This window comes from Hippocampus guttulatus, chromosome 13 (genome assembly GCF_054856545.1).
Source record: "Hippocampus guttulatus isolate MCC_2025c chromosome 13, RoL_Hgut_1.0, whole genome shotgun sequence".
Lineage (NCBI taxonomy): Eukaryota > Metazoa > Chordata > Actinopteri > Syngnathiformes > Syngnathidae > Hippocampus > Hippocampus guttulatus.
In genome coordinates, this window is record NC_141273.1 from 7,442,225 (window position 1) to 7,467,227 (window position 25,003).

Sequence of the window (25,003 nt, forward strand, 5' to 3'; positions counted from 1 at the left end):
ACAGCGGCACCCTTTCAGCTGCGGGTATGGTGTGGGGTGTGGCCTTGCTCAAGGGCACCTCAACAATCATCAGAAAAAAAAAATACAAACATCTCACCAAAAACAACTTGCCACTTTTACATTTTGTTCGACCATCCAAACAGATAAATGACCTTGAGTCATCATTCTTACGCACAACTCTAATAACAAAAGTGCTTCGTTTTACTGCAATAATTCGACACGGCAGTGTCCAATTATGCTCTCATCAACAGCAGCAGCCTTTTACATCTCTGAAAACTATTTCTGAAACTCTACAAGTTGATAAAAATACAGAAATAACTGACGAACTCTTGAGGTGCCACCAACTGTTCTCAAAGCATTTTAATAGCTGAGATTGCCCTTATCGTCGCACGACTCGGTGAAGCGTGAAATGCAATTCATCAGAGAGAAATGTAATTTGAAGATAACAAGAGGACGTGGGGAGACGCACGTCAAGTTTCTGTGCGGGGATATCAAATCAAGGCGCTCCTTTTGAATAGCGCAGACGTGTACAGTGGAAGGACGGGGGCTCAATGACCAGTAACCATTTGTCAACATCTAACACTGTGGTTGTACAGACACTGGACAAAAAACACATCCACATCTGGCTTGTCTTCGACCTGAACCTGAAGAAACATGATTTAGGGATTTTTTTGAGAACATGTGAACTTCACAGAATGACATTCCAAAGGAGATTCGAACCCAGATCTCCAGACTGTGAGGCAGACATGTTCAGTGTGCTGCCAGAAAAGCACCTCTACTATTCAATCCAGAAACCTAAAAAAGAAACGCGCTTAAATTTATACTTGGTGAAAGCCTCTATTGATTTAATTACAGCATTCAGTCTTTTCGGGTAGGAGTCTATCAGCATTCTCCGACTCTTGCATGCAAAAGCATTCTAAATGCGTTCTATTATGAGGGCACAGCACAAGCCCCTTCAGATCAGCTCACACATTTTTGTTTAGATTTTAGTCTAATATCTGATCATCCCAAAAAGACAACATAATATGTTCATAAAGCGTAAATATCATCAGAAAAAAATGGCGTTTTGTGAATATAGTAGGACAATAATATCTAAAAGGAAAAGGAAAAAAACAATCTCCACTCGGATGTGCATTTTGCTGCACACCACCGAGACAAGCAAAGGACTCACACATGCAGGCATGCAAGGAAATAAGACGGAGAGAGGCGGCGCGCAAACAGTGACTGTGGCCCTTTACCGAAGGAAGGGGATGGGACGTGTGTGTGTGTGTTGGGGGGCGGGGAGAATTGACATTCCATCACTCCAACAACTAATTGCAACTTCTGTCTGCAACAGGGTTCAAACTCTGACCCTCCAGATCCAAAGACCAAGTCCTTACAGGGGAGCTGCCACACAAATTACATCTTGATTCTTGCAACAATTACAAGAAAGAAAAAAAAAAAAAACGATCAAGACAAAAGGGAATTCACCAGAATATATCGTATGTAACAAACGTGATTAGATGATAGGGTCTTGATTTTCTGATGGGTCTCTTTATTCATCATTGATTTTAAACGCTCTATTTCAAGAAATGGCGGCCCGGTAGTCCAGTGGTTAGCACGTCGACTTCACAGTGCAGAGGTACCGGGTTCGATTCCATGTTCTCCCCGGGCCTGCGTGGGTTTTCTCCGGGTACTCCGGTTTCCTCCCACATTCCAAAAACATGCATGGCAGGCTGATTGAACGCTCTAAATTGCCTAGGTGTGAATGTGAGCGTGGATGGTTGTTCGTCTCTGTGTGCCCTGCGATTGGCTGGCAACCGATTCAGGGTGTCCCCCGCCTACTGCCCGAAGACAGCTGGGATAGGCTCCAGCACCCCCCGCGACCCTAGTGAGGATCAAGCGGTTCGGAAAATGGATGGATGGATATTTCAAGAAATGGTAAACAATTGTATATTTCTGATCACAAGGCAGCTCAACGTGACAGCAGCTGGCGTGTTAAGGCTCTTGTACGGTTTCTGCATTGCCCGTCCACAGACCGCTTTGGACTTGCATGCAGACCCCAGATGCACACGCGGTTCCATTCATTCTATACTTCAGGTTTTGTATGTCTTCCAAGTAGGGTTGGGCATCGTTTCAATGTGGACGGTTCTCATTCCAAATTTCTCAATTGGATTTCGGTTCCAACAATTCTCAATTGCATTTCTTGCATGGTTTAAATCAGGGAGCTAACCAGCCACCAGGTATTCCTTTGGATTGATTCGAAGCAGCGCAAGAAGGTTAAAGACACGGCACAATCAATCAAGTCATGGGCAGATTAAACAAACAAGCTTTAACTTTAAAAGTAGAGTAAATAGTTTGAGTTTAAATTCTGTTGCACCTAACTTTAAAACTACGTAGTTAAAACGAAGACAGATTCAACTGAAACCTCTCTTTGAAGCGCAGTTTGATTTGTACTCTTAAACCAAATTTAAATTTAATTCTGTTGCTCCAGACTCTTTATTCATCAATGATGAATGCATCTTATCAGGGCTAATCTTAAACCTTGTTGATGCAACCCGGCCTATTCCTTGCATCTGGAGGTGGAGCTATTTGTCTATGTTTAAGTTATTTTAAATTTGAATTATTATAAGAGCGGAATCGTGGATTTCCTCACGCAAGCATGAAGCGAAGCAGCTATTCGTTGTTGTTCGTTGCTTTGCAAACGTGTGGTCGCTGTTCAGTCTGTGTGGTTGCAAAACACCGCTTGCGCTCGGTCGCCCACCGCGTGTCTGCACGGACCCTTGCACACACGGGTGGATGGAGATATTTACATTACATGGGAACACGTGGATGCGGAAAGCATTAAAAGGCTGTTTGTCAGGAGACCCCGCGTACTTTATACATTTGCTCTGTACAATTAGTCCTTTATGGCAAGACCAAAACCTCTTCATCACATGCATATCAAAAAAGATTACTTTAACATTATACTGTGAGAATGGAGTTGCAGTCACTGTGAGAAGAAAGTCGTCTATTCTTGCAACGTATTCCGTTACGGTTTTATTCTTGAAACTCGGGCTCTAATATCTTTGAGGCAACCGTCATCATTTACTAGTGAAGCCATTAAAAAAAAAATTAACTCCTCAGAATTTTCAACTTTGTCGCAGATCCTTGAGGATTTGAAGGCAAAAATGACGATAGCCCGAAAACTTTTCAGCGGCACAACCACACTTCATTGTGGTTCTCTTAGTTGTTTTGGTGCACTGTTAGTTTGCGCCAAACAATCAACCAAATAAGCAACGATGAAGAAATATCACACTTGAGGGACTAATAATATCGTTATTCACCTTTTTGAAAGGGTACTGATTAATGCCAATGGCTACTCGAGTGATAAACACTTCAGGTGTCAATTTGATTCATACTATGGCAGCAAATAACTTTTTTGTTGTTTTCCCGAGATTGATCTGACTATTTCTTCCCCATAGACTGATTCAGTTACTGGTTTGGTTCATAACCAAAATTACTGTTCACACACACACACTCCCAAAATTTGGGATTTTATAGCCATTGCAATGGCTTAACCAGACAAGGCAACAGTTTAGTAAGGTCTACAAAATCCAAAATAACGTTGCAATAGTTCTACTATTTTTGGAATATGAAGTGGGCATGCATGTAACATGTGCACATACATTTTGGTGACAATCAATCATGGTTTTCGTACATTTAAGTGACAAGTTTTTTGAACTCAGCCAACTTTGCTTCTTGGCCAATGGAAGCAGCTCTTCTCATTCCCTTTAAGTTCAGCGGAGGAGAGGTGCGGGTTTCACATGACGGCACCAGATCTGACTCGGTGGAATCCACACAGGAGATCAACACACGTAAATTACAATTGGAAAGATCTCCACTTGCGGATGATAGAAAGTTGGCCAGGGTGACCACAGATCTCCACTGTCAAGTAGGCACTTGGAGACCGCCTCCCACCCCGATACTCCGTGTGTGACTCCCACCACGCACGCACACACACACACACACACACACACACACACACACACACACACACACAATAATAATGTGTTCAATTAACATATCAACAATGATTCAGAGGGTTTCGAGGGTGCTGTTATATTTATGAAAGAAATATGATGGCATCCACCACACATACCATTGTGGTACAGAATCTGCCGGCCCGCACTTTGATCAAATTCACCAAAATCCTCATCACACCACATCACAACTTTGATCCGCTTCCAGCAGGCGTAACATTTCATTTACTTTAAGCCACCAAATTGTCATGTGACCCGAAGGCATGTAAAAGAAATGGCCTCGGTCCACTGGAACACCCAGCATGGCACAGCGCCATCTGCCAAATTCCCAAACACGCTCAACAAGGTTTGCATCGGAACGAAAATCAACATGTGCAAGTTTTTCCGCCAGAGCGCATGTGCATGTCTATTAAAATAGAACCTAATTATACCACCAAACTTTGATTGGATGACACAAAAACATTTCAAATGCATTCGACAACATTACCCTTAAAAAATAAGTTATGATTTTGAGAAAATGAACCCTATGCGTGGGTGTACCTGCACATATGCCAAAGACTCTCCATAACTGCTACTAACAACCCACACTAAATTTAACGCCTCCCTGATATACAAAGTTAATCTCTCAGCTGGGCGGTAAAAACCCACAAAAAAAACACAATTAGGTGAGTTTTTCTGCGAATGTTTTCAGCCAGATCAAAAAAAAAAAAAAAAAAACGAGGTGAATTTGTGAAGAGTAAACCGCAAATATACAGGGATTACTGGGTGTATTGTTATTTATGAATTTTAAAATGTGTTTAACAACAAAAAAAAAACCATGGCAAAAATGTAAAGCAATTTATTAGTTCTTGATTAAGATGTCAAATTATAGTTAATTGAATTCGTGAACAGAAACATGCTATGCTCAATATAGTTGTGACTTCATAGAGAAGCCCAGTGAGCCGGCTCAAATATGGCCATAAATCGTGAATGCGGCTCGAAATTCCTCCTGTTCAAAATGATAAAATGCGGAGACCTCACCGAAATCAAAAGAGTCTGCATCAAAGCACTCCACACTACTGGTTGGTCTCTTCTCATTTTTAATGACAGGGGGTCTAGTAAATTTGGCAAGCACGGTTATGTTTGTGCAAAATTTCAACAGGCTTATGGTATGCCATGATCACGATCATACCCCAAAATAAGAAACACGGCACATACAAGAAATGCACGTCGCACTTAACCATAAATTCCTACAGTTCCTTTAATGTTGCTGGAGGCCTCCTTTTGGCGTCCTCCCTGACCTGTTTTCTTCTTGACCTTTCATAAATTTTGCAGGGATGTCCAATTACTGTTGTGACACATTCTATCTACTTGCTGACGACGTTCCTAATTTGATCTATTAGGTCGCTTTCGTGGCTTTTGTGCGGCTGTGTTTATGGAGGGCCGTGGGCGAGTAAATGTCAGGAAAATGACAGAATTCCACCTTATTTGGGGTTAATCAGTCTAAATGTTATTCCTGGAATCTGACAGTCACACCCCCATTACGGACAAGCACAGAGATTCCAGAGACAGGCAGGCAAGGGAGACATGTTAAGTTGACCGGGGTACGCAAACATGAGAAATTCAGGATTGATACTTTGCTCATAGGCACCCTATGAATTTATTCACCCGAATGTGAAAAGTTTTGACATGATTTATCTTGTTCTCATCAGGCTTCACATTTCACTGTCATACATCACAACAACCTGGCATTTCAAAAGGAGCGTTTGACTTTTTAATCGACTGTTAAAAAAAAAAAAAATTAAATCAACTTAAACCATGTGGGATTTTTCTCTGCCAAAACATGGCGCTTTTCAATTTTTATAACTAAGTAAAGAGCAATGTGGAACGGCGGCCGATTTTCACAAATTCTCTGCACACCTTTAAAGTTGAATAAAACTTCTAAGTGGTCATGCATGGCATTTAGACTTAAGCATATCTCACAGGACCTCATCGAATAGGATTAACTCCAAAAATGAGATTTGCTTTTTGGTGGCAAAGTGGTAAAATCTGATAATGACCATCGATCCGAAAATCATACACTCTCCTAGCTGCTCCATACAATATGGTTTAAGCCAATTATTCCCAACCAGTGGTTCGGGGCACATTAGTGTGCCGTGAGAGCTCTAACGGTGTGCTGCGGGAACTTATCAAATTTCACTTAATTGGCGGGAAAATTATTTATTCATATAATGTATCTTTGGCTATCTATCTATGCCAGCAACTTATCGTTATAGAAAGAACAAATAAATGATCATCTATGAGATGGTGAAAAGTATGAAATTGACATATGTCTCCTCTTTGTTTGGTGGTGTGCTGTCCGATTTTTCAAACTTAAAAAAAAAATGTACCTGGGCTCAATAAAGGTTGGTAATCACTGGTTTAAGCGACAGTAAGTCAACCGTAATAATAAAAGGGACGGCATGTACAGCAGAGCAATGGAAAAAAAAAAACACTTCGTCTTTATATCACCGTGTCAGCAAATGGTGAGTACAAGGGGTCCCGGTCTACAGTGGGCCACGAACAAGTTTGCAAAGCGGCGTAACGGTTTTACATTGGATTGCTTGATATTCATGGCCTACAAGTGTTTTTCCTACTGTAATTATGACTTCACCACTGTGTTAGTGCGTGGTTAGTGATAGATTGTGGCACATTCTGACTTGGGGCATGTCCCCACCATAGAAGGACCTCCTGTGCACAAGTTATTGGATTCAACTATTAATATAGGGCATAGAATGTTTTATTGACATTGTGTTTATATTTATATATACTTGTACATGCACATTGTCCTTGTTAAACACTGTGCCTGACCACCATGCTGTGTATTTGAAGCAATTACGTTAATTTCACATTCCCTCACTTAAAAGGCATTTTATTTACATGTCCATGCATTTTAAAATGTTGAGAAGTGAACTGAGAAGACAAAATTTATGTCAGCTATATTTGGGATGTATGGGGTGAGCTGTGTGTGTGTGGGAGGGGATAACATCAGCCGTTTAAATTGTAACACCTGTCAGAAGTATCCCCGTGGGGGCTCTGGGATTATTTAAAAGTGCTGAAAATAAAAATCCACTGCTCAGGGAGGGACACGAACGAAACGATACCCTTATTAGAAGTGGATCTGCCATGCATGTTCCTATTTAATAGTGAAGTGAGAGCACACCACATGGGTGACTGCCACCAAGGGGGAGGAGGCAGGCAGCTTGGTTGGGGGGAGGGGGGGGGGGGGTCAAACCCCTACAGAGCTGTGGAGCATCACAGCTGGTGTGCAGCTTAGGTCCGCTTTTCAGCATCCATGATTCAAAGTGTTTATTGTCATATGAACAGTTGGGGAAACATGTTCCCTGTGCGCAATAAATTCTTACTGTGCCATCCACATAGGCGCCAAAATAAAGAACTTTCAAGAGATAAGAAGATGCAAAACACAAGATCATTTCTATGATAATAGATTTGCCTGAGCCATCCAAAGCTCTCCACACAGGTAATTCTCAACCACTGCACTGTAACAAATCCTCCCGTGCACTGCAAAAATATATATATTAATTTTAGCCCAATTTGTCAGAAAATTATTCAGCTCTATTGAGTCTTTCTTCAATTCCTTTTATTATATCAGCTTTGTGTACAACTTAATGCACATTGAGTAGGTGCAACTGAAAGTAAAACAAGAATATATTTCAGTTTATATACTTTTCTGCAACATTTTTGTTTGGTGGTGTAGCTTGAAAATGTTCGAATGTAAAATCGGTGCCTGAGCTCACCAAAGGTTGGGGGGAAAAACCACTAGACTCATCAGGTGTGCAGCAGAAAATGGTCAAAAGTCACATCATTGGTTAGGAAAGAATTCATTTACATCAAATAGTTAATCTTTTTCCCCCTCTCTCGATCTACACCAGAGACTTATTGTGACAGGCAGAAGAGTTAAATATTCTCCACTAGATGAGATTTGTACAAACTAAACCTGTGTATCCACTTTTTGAAACATATTTCTTTCCCGGTGTGCCATAATACCGTTTTTCTAGTGTAAAATATGTGCACTGGCTCAATAAAGGTTGGGAAACAGTGCTCAACGCAACCACCAGCACCATCATCACCGCCACGACCCCCATCATCATCATCGTCATCATCATCATCATCATCACACACCCTCACCACCTTGTAGGTCGACGCAACAAGCAAACAACTCACATCCTTTCTTCTAAACGCGTTATATTATTACAAGCAAAGGTGGGGATATAAGCATGTGTTGTCATGGGTGTGTGGAAAGAGACTCGCCTACTTACTTGGCCGCGGTCAGTGTGACAGCATGCCGGGGCAGGAGTGCTGAGATGAGGGGGGGGGAGAAAAAGGCGAGCGCAAAAGAGGCAGATCGTCGATCAATCCATCACGGAGGCTCGGAGGAGTCCGCGCACGCAGCTACGAATCACGGGCGAGTGTTTTTAGAGAAGCTCCGATGCGATCATCTCCGCCTGGAATCACCGCCGCGGTTCATCGTCTAGCTTCCGTGTCCCGTCGCGATTGCCAACTAGACCCTGCGCACGCGCACGCACACACACGCACGCGCGCGCACGCACACACACACACACACGCACACACACACACGCACGCACGCACGCGCACGCACGCACACGCGCGCGCACACTCGCGCGCACACACACACAATAATAATCCGATTTTCGTCGCTGCTGGTTTAGATTCGGTACGCTTCTCGTGTCGATCGGCGGAGCGAGAAGCAGGAAACGCGGCGAACAAATCGGCGTGCGGTGGGTGACCTACTTCCGAAGTGGCACAGTGGAGATGATATTCATGCGCTAGCGGCTGCGTGCATGCGCCGGGACATCTCTCCCCCGTCTTTCCAACGCCTAATCACTCCCACTATGCACTCACCACCAACCACACTTCCACACTCATGCCCAAAGAACACCCGTTTTGTAGTGGGGCCGTGCATGCACACCATTACTCATGGGAATCCAACATGTGAAAGCTCCGAGTCAAGCATTCGCAACGAAATGCTTTGGAGGAAGAAATATCTTTGAATGCTGAAAGTCAAGCATATTAACTGATGACCCCGTGTCATGAAAAATACGGGAACACTGTCAAAGCAATGGCTTTGCACATCAACATATTGTATGTAAATGGTTAAAGGAGTAAGTTGTGTATGTTATTAGGTGATGACTAAGAGTCAAACATTCAGGATGATGCTTTCTTGCAGAATATGACAAAGTCAAGACTTCAAAGTAATAATACCGAGGGATATGATACTGTGCCGAATGCTGACTGACTCAAATAATAATACTGGGTATGGAAAATATGATCTGAATGCTGATGTCAAGTATTTGCACCACTGCTGAGAGATTCAAACACTGACACAAAAAAGGCACGGTCATTGTCCGAACCATTAATCCTCACGAGGGTTGTGGGCATGTTAAAGAAGTGACATAAAATATTTGAATGCTGAGAGTCAGTCCACGATTTCTTAAACTAAGATTACCAGTAGGCAAAAATATAATAAAAATGTTGAGAGTAACACATCCCCACCGCTGCCTTTTCTCAAATACATGACGTGAACGCTGAAAGTCAAGCTTTTAAAGGAATGATCCTGGGTAACAGATAGTCACGAATTCTTCAGCACATCAACGATATTTGAATGCTGAGTCAATCATTCAAAGTTATGATACAGTACTCTATGTAAATCTTGAGTCAAGCAGTCAAAGTACTGATACTGTGCAGATAGTGTGTTGGCTTCAGCTCCGTGCCACCGATATATATTTTGTCTCACACAGTCTGTAGTATTGCAACAGGTGGAAAATCAAGAACAATTTTGTTCTTGATTTAGGGCAAGTAGAAATCACAATTTTTTCCACGATCACATTGTCACATGATCAGAAAAGTGGTGCTGTGGATTCACAAAGAGCTCATCACATTACACAACGTGGACAAGAGCATTAAGGCATGTCACCTAATCAATAATGAATCACTCAGGAGTTCACACACTTGGCCATTCTATCTCAGCACTGCTATAATGTGCCGGGGAAGTACCGGTACTCACATTTGTTTCCCCTGCTTTAACCTTTGAGGCTTCATGCTGGCCACTCGTGCCCACCTCATTTCCGTTTTTGTGAAACATTTAGCATAGTTAATGCCAATATAACCAAATATTCCTTTGCCTTGATTTTCTAAAAAATTCGAAATGTAGACCTTTGAATATAATAATATATTGTTCATCTCAAATTGTACTTTTGGGCCAACTGAAACCCACTGAAACTTATTTTTATTATTATTTAGCGACTGATTTGTACAGTTTGGGTTGAATGGGTTTCATTCAACACTCAAAACATTCTTTTTCTATGTTCTACCAGATTCAACTATTCATCGGATTTTTGGATAAGGGTGCAATTTCCTGGAATATTCCGAGTTTCTGAAAGAGGCTTTACATGGCTCACGGCAATGTACACAATGACACAATTTTGATTTGCAGACAAAAAATGGGCACAAACAAGCTGACAAGGGTAAGACAACTCAGGCTGGTTTGTGAAGCCCAGAGTTCAACGTAAACATGGTGAATGAGCATTTATCTGTTATGCTGCACGTAAATGTAATACGCTGCCAACAGATGTTGTTAGAGTCCCAAGTGTAAATACTTTCAAATCCAGGTGGAAAAACTGTGCTTGTTTTCACATACCAATGCGTAAGGACTTTTAAAACATTTCTATGATCAATTTGCCCAAAATCTTGTTCTCGCGCTACATGCTCTTTCAGTACTTTCAGCAAACTACTTTTTATTTCATTACTTAGAGTTTAAATGTAGTAAATTCTTCCTCGTGTGTTTTGTCTTTACTTTGACATGTCTTAAATTATTTAGTTTTAATGTTGTCTTTTTAATTATGTGTAGTACATTGAGTTACCTTGTGAATGAAACATGCTATGTACAGGTAAATAAAGCAGCCTTTTCTTGACCTTGCCTTGTCCAAAATTAAATAAATGTAAAAGGTGATGGGAAATTTCTTGTATATAATAGCAGTGGGCGGTATTTCGGTGAGAGTATCTCGCGGTGTGTAAAAATAGCAACGGTGTCACAAATAACTGCAGCCCATGGGGATCTATTATGATATTAAATAAGATTTTTTGATCGCACATATAAATATGCAGTTGTGTTTTCAACTCAGTATTACTCTTAACTAATAGAAGGTTAGAAATATTTCTTGTAACTGCAACGGGGATTGACATTCTATTAGTCACCTGACAGCCCATAAGACCACACGAGACAAAGGGGCACGTTTGAATATTCACTCTGACGCTTGTGCACGACTCTGATGAGATTGAATGTGTTCGGAGCGGCAGAGTTGATTTCCGAAAACGTATCAAGATGGCCGTCACACAGCTCGCAACTCCAGCGTTTTGACCCCTCACCTCCTCCCGCAAATGCAACGATTGCAATTTGGCATCTTGTTTTCGGTTGTTAGTTCAGACACCATCAGCATAACAACATTCGCAAGACATTGTATAATGCTACAATGGCTGACAATCATTTAGAAAAAGGGAGCAAAATCCGTACTCTTCAGTCAGGCTGCTTTCAGTGCATACTGATTGATAGATAGAGCATAGCTATCGGTAGATAGTCTTCATTCTGAGTGGCTGCCGTGTTGAAATGACACATTGCGCGTGACTTATATCCTAGCTGCATGTCTGATGTTTGTAACAAACCCTTCTGTGTGAAAATCGCCCAAAAATTAGAAATAGCTTAAGAGTAAAGAGAAAGGCTCTGTGAAGCCCAACTTTGAGCAAGAAAATTTGGAGTTGCGATTGAGGATTAAATTAAACTCTTAACCAGTCACTGAAGCCCACGAGACAGTTTATTTACATTTTTGTCTGCTGGCCGCCGCGGTATACGAGAGCCATTTCTATGATGGAGAAGAGATGAAAATATTCACGGTTGCTTAGCGCTACATAGCAGCTTGACGTCAAGCAAATGGATTTAAAATTAGTCCAAAAGGATGAATGCTTCAGAAAAAGAATGGATGAATACCGGTAGTTGGAAAAACACCCTGTGTTCTGCCATTCGAAAGTTTAAGGCGGTAAATGAATTTAAATCAAAGGGTGTTGCTGCGTTGTCATAAGTGTGTTGGTATCTTTTCAAAAAAGTGCTTTTGGACAACCTATAGTCAAGTCAAGTCAAATACAACTTCGTCAAATGTGCTGTACAGCACAGATGAAATTTCTTCCCTCTCAAGACAACATAAAACAATAAAACTATAGTGTATACAAATAACTATAAAAGTGCACTTCATTCACCAGCCACTATTATGATCAAATTGGTTGTTTCTTTTTTTAACTATTTCATGTTTCACAGCAGAATTACAATTAGTAATCCATTCCAACTTGGTTAAAAGGTAAACAAACATCGATTTCGGATTTGTGCTTCGAATTCAGACAGATTCGCTGCAAAGGGCGAAACGTACAAAATAAGTCTAAAATTAGCAAACGGTATTATCGTACACCCCGGTGTAATGAGGACACGTTGAAATGGTGTCAAAATCGGAATATCGCACAACTCTAGTACACAATCATATTTTGTTATCTATTTCATCTCCACTAAGCACAGGATGGAAGAGATGATGCAACACGGCAAAGCAAGCTTCATTATTCATGGAAACAATGGTATTTTCCCCTTAAAGGACTTGCGCTTTCAAGTGTGGCTCTTGTTTAACAAGCAGTATCGAAATGATGGGGCATAAGATGAGGTGAAATCTTTCCACATATTCTTTCACATACCAAAAATGATTTGTCATATTCAGCCGTTTGCAAAATAAGATCTTTTACGACACCACAGTGGTGTCTTTTCCTCCATACAGTATTTGCAGGTGTGCAGTAGTCTAAAGGGATCCGCTGAAAACAAGAAGTGTAATCAATAATGTCAATAATTACCTCCAGGCTGTGTGTAAACGTTGTAAATTATGATTATGTAACACAGCATCATAGCGCACGTCCCAGTGATAATATCAGAAAATATGAGAGATGCCAGCTCTCTAATTAACAACATACAGCAATTGTCGGATGATGACAGCCCATAATAAACATAGCTCAGCGCTCGTTATTGGGCTCATTGAATTTATATCCTCTAATTGGCACATGATATCTAATAATCAGTCACATATTTAGATGATTGGATGTGCAAAATTGAAAAGGAAAAAAAAAGCCACAATGTGATCAGGTCAGCACGTCGTCCAAAAAAAATCAAAGTTAATTGTGATAAAGCTGGCCGCCCTAGTCAATACGAGCTTTACAGTGCACAGTTAGCGGCTGTAAACCAGCTGAGTGTGTCGAGGGTTAATGAGGCGTGGGCGACTGACTGCTGAGTGCTGACCTGCACTTTAATAACACACTGACCAGGACAATTACAGAGAGCACAACTAGAAGGTCTTATTAAATTGTTAACAATACAGTGCACGCTCCAGCATCAAACTTGAGGCCAGCGGGCCAGACTTGGCCCTTTACATAGTTTCAAGAAACCAGCTTGTCAAAAAAAAATTACTGACCTGACTATTCAAAACCAGTCATTCGTCGTAAAAAAAACTGCTAATGAAATTCAGGGGCAAATATTTATCATGAGAGGAGAAAGAAAAGAGTTCCCGCACCGAGGTCAAACTGCCTCGCACTCAATCTACAAACAAACGCAGTAGAATTCAGCTTCTGGCAAGCAGATGCCATGGCGAGACATATGCTTGTGAAACATGTCAACATTTGAAATGGCGTTAGGTGAATGTAAATAGGTGCAGCACAGATGAAAAAAACCCCCATAAGATCTGTTTCTTGTTGCTTTTTATGGCACAATAATTCACAGTTACACGTGTCTGCATTCTGCGTTTTCTGAAAATCAGACAAATCGGAAGTTCCTAAAAAGGAAAGATTTCAGTCCTTGTTTCATTATAAATGTCTCTGAATTTTGCATCATGGCCTTAAAACCAAAGTACGTACCAAAACCAAGATTCTGGAAAACTGTTCTACCTCCACCAATAGTACAGATTTATGGGCTTTATCTTTAGGCCAAACAAAAAAGATTGTGTGTTTCCGGTAACATGAAATTTCAGCATAGGGTCGGTAGGTCGGACAAAGTTTTTTTTGACAGGGCAAACGATGCACGCGCTCAACTTGAATATCGCGAGAGTTTGCACCGATGTAAATCCTCTACACAAAAATGTAGATGGTTGTTCGAAAAAAATTCCGACCGTAAAGTTTTTTTTTCGACGTAGAAATTCTCGGTCGGTCGGGTTACCGGAAACACACTACTTTTTTTTCTACGCCTTACCTCCTATAACGTTGATGGCACATGGAAGGGAGAGGGGTTTCCATTTGGCATGAACATGAACAGAGTTCACATTCAATTGTACATTCCATTCTTTTTTTATTATTAACTTACTACTCAACTAACCCAATTTTACTGAACTGCCTGGACAGAGATCCATCAACAGGCATCAGCTTGGCGCAGTAAATAAGAATGACATCACAGACCAAGCGATAACACACCTGCAGGGGCCTTCAAACTCCGGTTCCAATGTGTAAAAAAGTATTTGTTTTGTGTTTTTACATCAAATAAGATTGCTTCGTATATTCCCTTTTATTCAAAAGCTTGCATCATGCACAGAGAAGCTGCTGACATTATTTTTTAATGTGACTCATGTTTGGATCTTCTTGTTCCCCTGAGCTGTTTTCTCATGCATGCTCACACCAGCTAACTTCTGCTCTTGGGAATTTATGCAGCAGTGTGGGATTTCAGAGTCAGAAATAGTGGTAAACTGTGAATTAAAATATTGAGCAACAATCCTGAAATGAAAGAAAGCACAGACCTTCACTAAGTCCAAACAGCATTTTGTATTAGTTTGGTCATTCATTCGTGTGGAGACTGGACAGTTGCCTTTTGTCATTCAACAATGTTTCAAAACGGTTACCCAATTATCACAATAAAAGCCGATTAAAAATAATATAGTAATCGATTAGTTGATTGATTAATTGATTGTTGCGCCTCTAAACAAATCCTAGAAGAATAAAAAACAAACAGGCAAACTTATTTGCTTTTCCATCAATTGTTTTTTTATAATCAACAGGAAAAAAATTATTAACACCAGAAATCTTATTTTTATGAAATCTTTTTTACTTCAGTCCCCCAGCCCATGTAGTAACCATTTACTTATGTTTTATATTTTACTGTTAGAAGTGGTTCTTTTTATACATGTACGGACGACCAAATGTTTAAACGATCAAAACACTGCCTGTACGAATAATACATAAAAGGTATTTGCTTGTTGGAAGTTAATCTGCAGGAACCGAATTTTTCAGTTTCCCCAAAAAATTATTTATTCGTTCAAATCAGATCGACCAGCAGACGTGATTGTGTTCAACTTCCACTGCATTTGTTTAATTTATTTTTTCCACCTCCTTACCTTGAACTGCACCTTGACAGCTTTTAACCAGAAGTAATGGAGCTCCGCCCACCTGTCAGTGAGATTTACTGGAGCACAGAGAACGCTAAGCGCAGAACAGCTGGGCATCATCATCGTCGTCGGCATCATCATCATCATCATCATCTTCAATGCTGAAAATGGACTGTCAGTACTAGTGCAGGCGAGCGTGGCTGTTTACCGTCAGTACCGGCAAACAGCGGGAGCGGAAACGCTGTATACAGCATGACATTAAACACAGGCCTGATGACTCAGTCATAATCGAGGCAGTTGAGTCATTTATCTCCAATTAACATTTGAGCAACCAGCCTGTATTCGCCACTTGTACAACTTATAAGTGCTGCTCGCTCTGTGATCTGGCGTGTTTGTGCAACATCAGCTTGCGCCCTCGAGATGAATGGAATCAATCGGGATGAATTGGACTGGAGTCAGAAATTCTCATTCCAAAACACTTAGTAGAATCAAGCAAATATTTCCTGACTGTTCCAAATGTGCGCCGCGGCAACACACCCTCATGGCCTCATCCTGGAGGAGCAAACACCTGGGCTAGTAATATGATATAAATAATATAAGAGATAATACCGTGTCAGCTCGCTAGGGCAGACATCTCCCTCTTTGCCTTGGAATTACACACCTTTGCTCGAAGAATGCTTCTCTCGACATGCCGAAAGGTTGACTTTACTCAGGGTTAATTGAGTTGACCTGAGGATGATGGAAGGCAAACATGGCCTGTTATGCGAATGTTCATTTCCCGTTGGGAAGGGCTACATAAACAAGCTTTAACAGCATTTGTCAACCTCTCTAAAGAAGGGTATCAAATCAAAATAAAGACTCCATTTATTGATCAATTTACTCGTATTATTATCCTCATATTATTAAAAATATTTTTTGTGATTTAAGTTGATGTTCGACCTTGATTATGTAGAGCACTTCCGTGACTCGGCCTAACTTGATGTTTCCCACACACCTATCGAAACCTAAATCCATGAACAGATTTAACATTCACCAAAAATTTCCAAACAGATCAGGGAGGGAAAACCCCTCTGAACACACCACAAGGTAAATCACTGTCTGGCTTGAGGTTGCTTCTTAATCGGCATTTCACATCGCAGTTACGGTGCTTATAACATGGCCCCACTTGGTGTTAGCATACCTCTATGATTGGGTTCATCCATCGATTTTCTGATCTGCCTATCCTCACAAGGGTCGCGGGGCGCGCTGGAGCCTATCCCAGCTGTCTCTGGGCAGTCGGCGGGGTACACTGAGACGAACAACCATCCGTGCTCACACTCTCATGCCTAGCGACAATTTAGAGTGTTCAATCAGTCTGCCATGCATGTTTTTGGAATGTGGGAGGAAACTGGAGTACCCGGAGAAAACCCACACAGGCACAGGGAGAACATGCAAACTCCACACAGGAAAGCCGGGGGGCGGGGGTGTCAAATTTGGCCATTTATCAGGTTATATATCACCCGCCTCAGGGTGCTTTTACAAGCAGTTTGCTTTCCCTGGTCCAAATCAATTACCTGCATAGTGAACAATGTCAGTGTCCTTACTGATTTATTTTGTATTCATAGAGTAAAAATTCCTCATGTTGGATTCAAAATGCGTCACAACGAACAACGTGATGTCGCACTCTTCTCCTGATGGTCACGAGAATGTAGACAGGATGAAGGTTGGCTGTCGAGACTGGCAAGTGATAGGGGAATAAACTAGTGTTAAATATTTGAATAATTATCTGGACCAACGAGCAGACAAGCAAAAAGCCAAGTGCACTTGAAAAGCACAACTCAAACATATCCCCCTCGTTTGCATATCGAAAAGGCGTGCTGTAAATATCTGAATAAAATCGAGACCACCTCTTGCAGGAGTTCTCGATTTGGTCTGCAATGGATTTTGTGCACGGTGTTGACACGAGTCAAACTGAACAGGATTATGAACAAGAGTCAGATTAGAACTAACTAAATGGTTCTAATGAGAAAGCACCCAACGAGACAAACAGAGGACTGAAACAAGTGCATTGAGACAAGCTCACCATCTGCAAAAAGCAGTGAGCACGGGGTGGAGAGGAACAGGAGGCCTTCTGTCCCACTTGACATCCAGGGAGAGGAAATGAAGGGGCGGAGTTGTACAAGAAGAACCTTGCGCTCCAAATCAATAAAAGCTAAACTTGACTCTGCAACACTGAAGCTCTCTTCAGGACAGGGCAGAGAGGACTGTTGGTGTTATGAAGACTTCGATACAGACAATGCACAAAGCCGTACCCTTTAGAGCAGGGGTGGGCAAACTACGGCCCGCGGGCCGGATCCGGCCCGTTGGTCTTTTTAATCCGGCCCACCGAAGATTGGTGCACAATTAAGGTTTGATTGCATTCATTTCGTTTGGACTTGTAATGACAGGTATTTCAACACCAGGTGGCGCAGTTACTTGAAGTTGCAGAGCACAGGGAGGGAGGGGAAGACGAAGAAAGAGGGAGAGAGTAATGACCATGGAAGGGAAAGTGATATGTATCTGATTAAACGAAGCGGGTAACAAAGTACGAAACATTCAGGAGACGCCTGGAGTCGGAAAGACTCAAATCTACGAGACTTTGAAAAACAAGGAAGCGATTCTTACTCAGTCCGATTCTGGCAATTTCCATGCTCAGAGTGAATTGCTTGTGGCTCGAGTAAATGAACATTTCCTAGAATGGTTTGATTGTTATCATGTTAAAAACTTTCCGCAAACTGGACCGCTAATAAGAGTCGGAGAGCAGTCAAATATGTAGAGCGTGAACAACAGGGGGCTCAGTACACATCCTTGAGGAGAACCGGTGCTGAGTGTGATGGTGGAGGAGAATGTTACATTATTACTGGCATACAAAGACATTGTGCTATCTTCATTTTCTATTTTTATTTCTAACTTTTGGCCCGGCCCTCCACAATATTTTCTACTTCTCATTTGGCCCCCCCGGGAAAATAATTACCCACCCCTGCTTTAGAGCCTTGAGAAGCATAAATACGTTAAGTAAAGTTGTACATGAACTGTGAACGATTTTGGGGAGGATATGTTCCTGATCCACTTGCAATAGGTGAACATCTGCAATATAGACAGACCATTTAGAAAAAAAAACTTTTGAAAAAGTTCTCCCATACGCTTTAAACAAATGCCAACATATTTTAATTCACTGCCATTGACGGCTCTGGAAGTTAACAGCACCCTTGTTTTACCATGGGCAGACAGTGAATGAGTTAAACACCCCTTAAACACATTAGGTGTGTTGAACACACACACACACGCGCGCACACACACAAATGCAAGGATAAAACTGATCGAATATATCGTATGCAACGTGCTGTCAGAGTACATGTATGTGCATTTAAGAAGCGGGGCCTAGTAGAGGGCCGGGTCTGTGTTCATCGTGTTTATGTGTTTTACTGTTCTCCTGGCATTCCAAAAATGGCTGAAATGTGCACCAGTGACTGTGGATCTCCTTTTCCAAAGGCACAGGCATAATAGGAAGTAGGTGTCCTGTTCCCCGTTAAAAACATAAAAAAATGATGACCTTAAGGAAACGTGATATAACTGGGATTGCCGACAATGAACCACAATATAGCGGAGGAACACTATATTACAGGCATACATTTGATGTACACTGTGCCAATTACAGTCGGCCATGTATGAACCTGGCTAAATGTGAATGCTTTAGCATTACAAATGGGCATTCACCAAGGCCCAAAAATTTCTTTCCGTTCATTAAAAATTGAAATATTTCAAATACCAAACAAGTGAAAATGACGAAACCTTGGTATGAGCACAGTAATGGATGAAATGCTCAATGATTCTGTTGACTGTGTCGAATTGATTGTTTACTGAGGCATAATAGAGTGCACCACCTGTCTATTACCAGCAAAGGAGCAGTCACATCAATGTCAAGAAGTTTGCTGTCAGAAAAAAGGCAAACGTGGCATCAGAAATGTTATTAGTGACGCACGATAATTGTTGAAACAATCGTTCTCGAAGTAATACTTTGTCGAAAAAAAACTGTTGCGAACAAACAAGCAAGAATGGTTCACGGTAGCGTTCAAACCTGCGCAAAGGTCAAACAATCATGCCTGACAGAGTCAGGCTTTATAATCGACCAGTTGACTCGCATTTGCCGTCATTGGTGAGCCACTTCAAAGTGGTTTGCACTTGCCAAATAAGTGAGCGTGAAGAAGCTTTTTTTCTGAATCTGAGTTTTTGTCGTGAGAAGAAAAAAATACTAGACCAGCATCAACATTTCTTTGAGCCATGCACCACTGCTTCACAAAGTTTCAGAGCAATTTAGTCCTGAGCAATCCTGTTAAAGAAACTAAAACTTACTTACTTGCCCCACCACGAGCCAATCTTGAAGAGCCAAATCGGTCTGAAAATTGGCCCGATTTTTGGTATGTCTTTGACAGACAAGGCCAAACATCACTCATTTGAATCAGCACCTTTATCCAAAGTGCACCAAAATTCAATTGTTTCTTTCTTTGCATGTACTGAAACCCTTTGCCAACTTTTATGGAAATACAGATAAAAGTAGTGAGTACGCTGAAAAACAAAAGTACTTCACTTTCGGTTGCACGTCATTAAAATGTGGCCACCGGACGTAATTTTCAACTCTTTTCCAAAAAAATATTCAAATGACAGATGTTTAACACCTTTTGATCACGCATAACCGAACTAAATGTCTGAATTAAGTAAATCCAACGGATTCAAAGGATATTTTTTTTCTGTTAACAGAAAATAGAGCGATGAAGTGATCACAATTGAAAAGTTGTAAATGAGGTGCCGAGTGACGCTCAAAGATGGGAAACGCTTAAACAGAGTAGACACATATGACTAATAACCAAGTCTACGACCATAGAAACAGCACGATCAAGAGTTTGCACCCACAACATACTGAGTAGTGACCAAATAAACTGACATTTAACCGAGCTACTTCTATCTCTTCTACAACTACTACACTATCACTGCCACTCCTCTTTTTTTTTTTTTAATCTTTTTTATATTTCCCTGCAGTCTGAATACCCTGTGGCAACATGCTGCACAGGTCAGTCTTACTTCCAGAGGCAGCACGAGGTATAAGCGAACTAAACGGATACTCGGGGGCCCGGGCCACTAGGAGCCCCTCCAAAAAACGTGAGGATTATCTAATACACTAAACAGAAGCATCGCGCTACCCATCCTTAAATCAAACAGTCTGTAGGACCCCACAAAGGCTTGGACCAGCACTGCTTGGTAGAGGAATGTTGCTTAGGAGAGGAGATCTGCCATTGTTAGTGGAGAAAGTGGTATGTGTGTCATTTGCAGCATTGGTCATTTTAAGTACACCACTTCAAGAGCAGTATGCGTACAATTGCCAATTTTTTCCTTGTCATATACAAGGTCTCTCACATTTTAAAAATCATTTCTGCTGTAGTGTATCGTTTTTAGTGAGCTTCAAGATTGAAACTGTGACATAAAGCCGTAAGTCATACATTGTTTCATCACCAACGATGATTTCTAGTGCTCAGCTTCAGGAGACGCCTCACATGACATGCCAGACAGCCTGACTGAAAGGAGGAGGAGAGACGACGAGCGAGTCGGAAATAGATGAAGACTGCATTCAGACAGCAGAGCGCCAGGGAGGCACGGAAAGGGAATCGCACGTCTCATTCAGCAGGAGAAAAAAAAAAAAAGCAACGGAAGGCTCATTGTGAATCACCGGGGCTATTTTTCACATTCGGCCTGCCGCGTTTCTTTGCGTGACAGGCCCTCGGAGATACACGCAAACAGGGGGAGCACGGCAGGCGAGAACAAGCCTCCGAGAAAAGTAAGCAGAGTTTACGGGAGCCGAGGGAGGAGAGTACAAGGTAGTGATGGATTGAGATAGTGCTGTGAGTGGAGACGGCGAGAGATTGTCATCGTCGTCATGGTGAGCAAAAAGTTCCTGAAAAAGGAGGCCCGTCGTCACTGTGTTCCCAATCCATTGAGTGAGAGGCAAATCAGGGGCTGCCGCCTGCCCGTCCGCTCACCCGCCAGGACCTCAGTTATGGTCTTTGGCGTCTGCCAAACTGAAGGACGCTTTGGTGCCGCGAGCTTTTCAGTGTGACATTTGTCAGTCACAGTGAGGCCTTCTGTTCCATTCCCCCAGCTAAACAGGGTTTAACGCGCCCGCTCTTGTACACACACACACACACACACACACGCACACACGCACACACGCACACACAAGCACACTAAGCACACACACACGCGTAAACAATCCCAGTTGTGTGTGATAAGTGAGAGACACCCAGGCTCCGTAAGGCCCCCTCATCCACTGCAGCTGTGAAGCAGCCAACAGCTGAGGCAGAGCGAGCCATGGTTGTCGTTTCCTTCCCGCCGGGCTTGCCTTCTCTTCTTCTGGCTTTCCACAAAGCAGACCTGTAATTTTCACAGCTGTGTCTTCGGCGCTGTGCCAGAGAGAGGCAGGCAGAGAAAGGATGAGGAGAGCGGGAGGGGTAATGGCTAATGGCTTTGAGAGGCTCCAGAACAGCTTTCCACAACCTAAGCCACCGAAGGGTCCCAATTCGTTCAAATCCAGAAACTGAGCAGGAGTAAGGTGCCGTATTAAAGCCACCTTTTAACTAACCAAACGACCGTAACTTCTAAACCACAAAGCACGCCTGATTTAAAGCCGCAACTAAATTTGCCCGTAAAAATAAATATGTACACATATGGGTCTCCACGTAAAACATGAGATATTCGCAAAGAAATGTGTCCCACACATCCTACCAGAGCACATCTGCAATGGGAGAACTTAGTTTAAATAATTGATTCCCAACCACGGGGCCGCGGGCCATGCCATGAAAGGAAAAAAAATCCTTAAAGTACTTCCAGTTTATTTATTATCCGAGGCTGAAAAATATTTTATTTTGAAAATGGACCAAATTCTCGCTGTTATTCTCTCTGTTACATCCATCTCTGACTGACTCTTGACGCAAATCAAGTTGTTTCACTCGCTAATAAATCCACAAGCAAAATGAGTCAAATAAACAGTCGTACTTGGAAAGTTTCTTTAAATGTGTTTAAAGTGTATGTGGGAAGAATAAAACGATAAATTTTTTTTTCTCCATGTGTCTCTATATACATTCCAAATTGTCAACTATCATGAGTGAGTCTGGAATGTCTATTTGCAACGAACGTTGGTACTGTACTATTGTACATACTGGTTCTGCAAAGATCAGTTACGAAACAGTTTTTTTACACCAACAAAGGTATACCGTCTTCTTTTTCTTGGGTAGATTGTACTGAACTGAATGTATCCGATGGTGGAAACAGGGCTAAAACTACCTAGCATTAAAACAAGAACAATGTCTTGGAATTTGCACAGCCACAGAGGATAATCCCGCTTTATTACCAAGTACAAATTATAGCTCATGGTGTATATTTGTGCTAGTTGGAACCTTTAGGGTTTAAGATTGTCATGTCGGCTCATGTTATGCAGTGTTGAAATCATTCAAGTGGCGGTAGACGCTGAGATCGGGGGGGATGCAGTGCCATCACAGTAAAAGACATTAATTAATGAGCAAATGGGTTATTTTATGAAAATTAACTTTATGGATCATAAAACAAAACCCCAAAAATATATTTGGAGGCATCTTGTGGGGTTTTTTTTTATGGCTGCGCTGATCATGGATCTTTAACATGTTTTATTTCGGGAAGCCATAATAGGGGAAAATCATCGGTTTTCTCCAGGTAGTAAATGATTTTGTTGGAAAAATCTGTCAATAATCTTTATGTGCCGTTTATTATATCCCTTGATAAATAAGCATTCGAGTGTTTGGTCCATGCAAGTTTTTTTTTTTTTTATTTTGGTGTAGAATACAAGTCACGTTTTTATTTGCATTGTAACACTTTGTGAGATGTCAACCTGGGCGAAACCAGACAACTCTTTCTCCAATTTGATTTGAAGTTATAGTATTTAATATTAAATGAAACTGATGCAACATAGCTCAAAAGACAATTAACATTTTCACCCACATTATTGGAGCCTGACTTTTATTGTACATTATAAACAAACGAAGGAAGCGGTGGGATGCATTGTGGTCGTCTACAACCAAGCATTGCATTTCCTTAGTCTGACTTCCTGTTCCTCTCTATCTTATTCAAACAGCCTAGAGGGCATGGCTTGCATCTACACATTTTTCCCAGTGGCCTGTGGGGCACAAATGATGGTGCACCAAAAACTCTGACAAACAAAAAGTGTCCACGCAAACGAGAAAACAACTACTACTCTAGCGCAGTAAGCGATTGGCTACTTGGTTGAGGCCCAACAAGATTAACGAAATGGAGTGGCCTGCCCAATGTCCAGACCTTAATTCAATAGAGAACTTGTGAAGTGACAAAAACAAATGCGATTATGGCAAAACCAATACAGGCCCAGAAAGTGTGAAATGTAGCTCAATTTTTTTCTTGGCTGGAAGAGCAGTTCACGGGGGCCAGAAGTAGGTGGACTCCGCGCAACACATATATAAAGCATTTTTCAGAAATAGTGGTGATACAACTAATGTGCTGCGTTAGTTCAGCAAAGCGGAACCTTAACTTCATGAGGATCATGGATCCTATCCCGGCCAACTTTTGACAAGAGGAGGGATACACCCGATTGCTAACAACACTTCACACTCACAATCACATTTCATAAAACTCACCTCGGTGATCACATTCTTAAAGTTTAAAAAGTAAGTGAAGGATATATTGACTGTACATGATCACTGTACTTGTGAAGGACCTCATTTACAATTTTTTATTCACCAAGTACAGTGGGATGTAATGCAAAGTAGGGATGCAACAACAATCTGATAAAAATCGATGAAAATCAAGAATTGAAAGTGCTGGCAATGAATGTCATTATCATATTTGTTGTGTCGCCTGAGTGTTACGGCAGTCACCCGCTCCGATGCTACGTACTGTAGGGCAGAGTGCAGAGCAGCGGACGCTCTGGAGCCATGACGTTTGCATTTCAAAAACTAATACAGATGCAGAATTTGGGTGATGTAAGCAGTGTTGGTTAATGATTGTACCCTGATTAACCAATCACAATCAAGTGCTGACGCATTGAATGTGAGCAATGACTGCATGAAGGGACGTATGGCTCCAAAAGTGCTCTTTTTTGATCAAACGTTGATATTTATGATTAAGCCAGCCAAATAAACTTGCTCTCAATAGAATTTGAAGTGTTACAAGTGATAATCGTCAAACCTATTTTGAAAATCATGATAATGAACTCAGAGGAATTTTATTTTCAATTTCAGGCAGCCCGTGTGCGCGCTCCAACTGCAAATGGCGAATGAATATTCAATATGACATTTCATTGGTCCACTGTTACATGTTCAGTAATTGTGTGCTGGTCAATGGCTTTCCAAAAAAAAAATAAAAAAATCACCTGTAGCTTGTTCTTTGCAGCCTGCGGCCAACTCGAGACAGGCCTGTGTGCTGTGAAGCGTCCCCTCGTATTTTGCTTAGCACTGCACGGGTGTGCAAGAAACCAAACAAGCATGC

The 25,003-nt window shown here is 41.6% G+C and overlaps 1 protein-coding gene across 2 annotated transcripts in view; it reads right to left on the reverse strand.

Annotated features, from left to right (window-relative positions):
• The window catches only part of bahd1 (bromo adjacent homology domain containing 1), a 45,279-nt gene that overhangs the window by 14,546 nt on the left and 5,730 nt on the right, over positions 1-25,003 (reverse strand). Inside the window, exon 1 of one of the 2 annotated variants that reach the window (XM_086127187.1) lies at positions 8,300-8,705. The exons of the other annotated variant lie outside the window; for it this stretch is intronic. The gene's annotated coding sequence lies outside the window, so the exon portion shown is untranslated. Of the gene's footprint in view, positions 1-8,299; positions 8,706-25,003 lie in introns of those variants that run through there. 2 annotated transcript variants of the gene reach the window in all.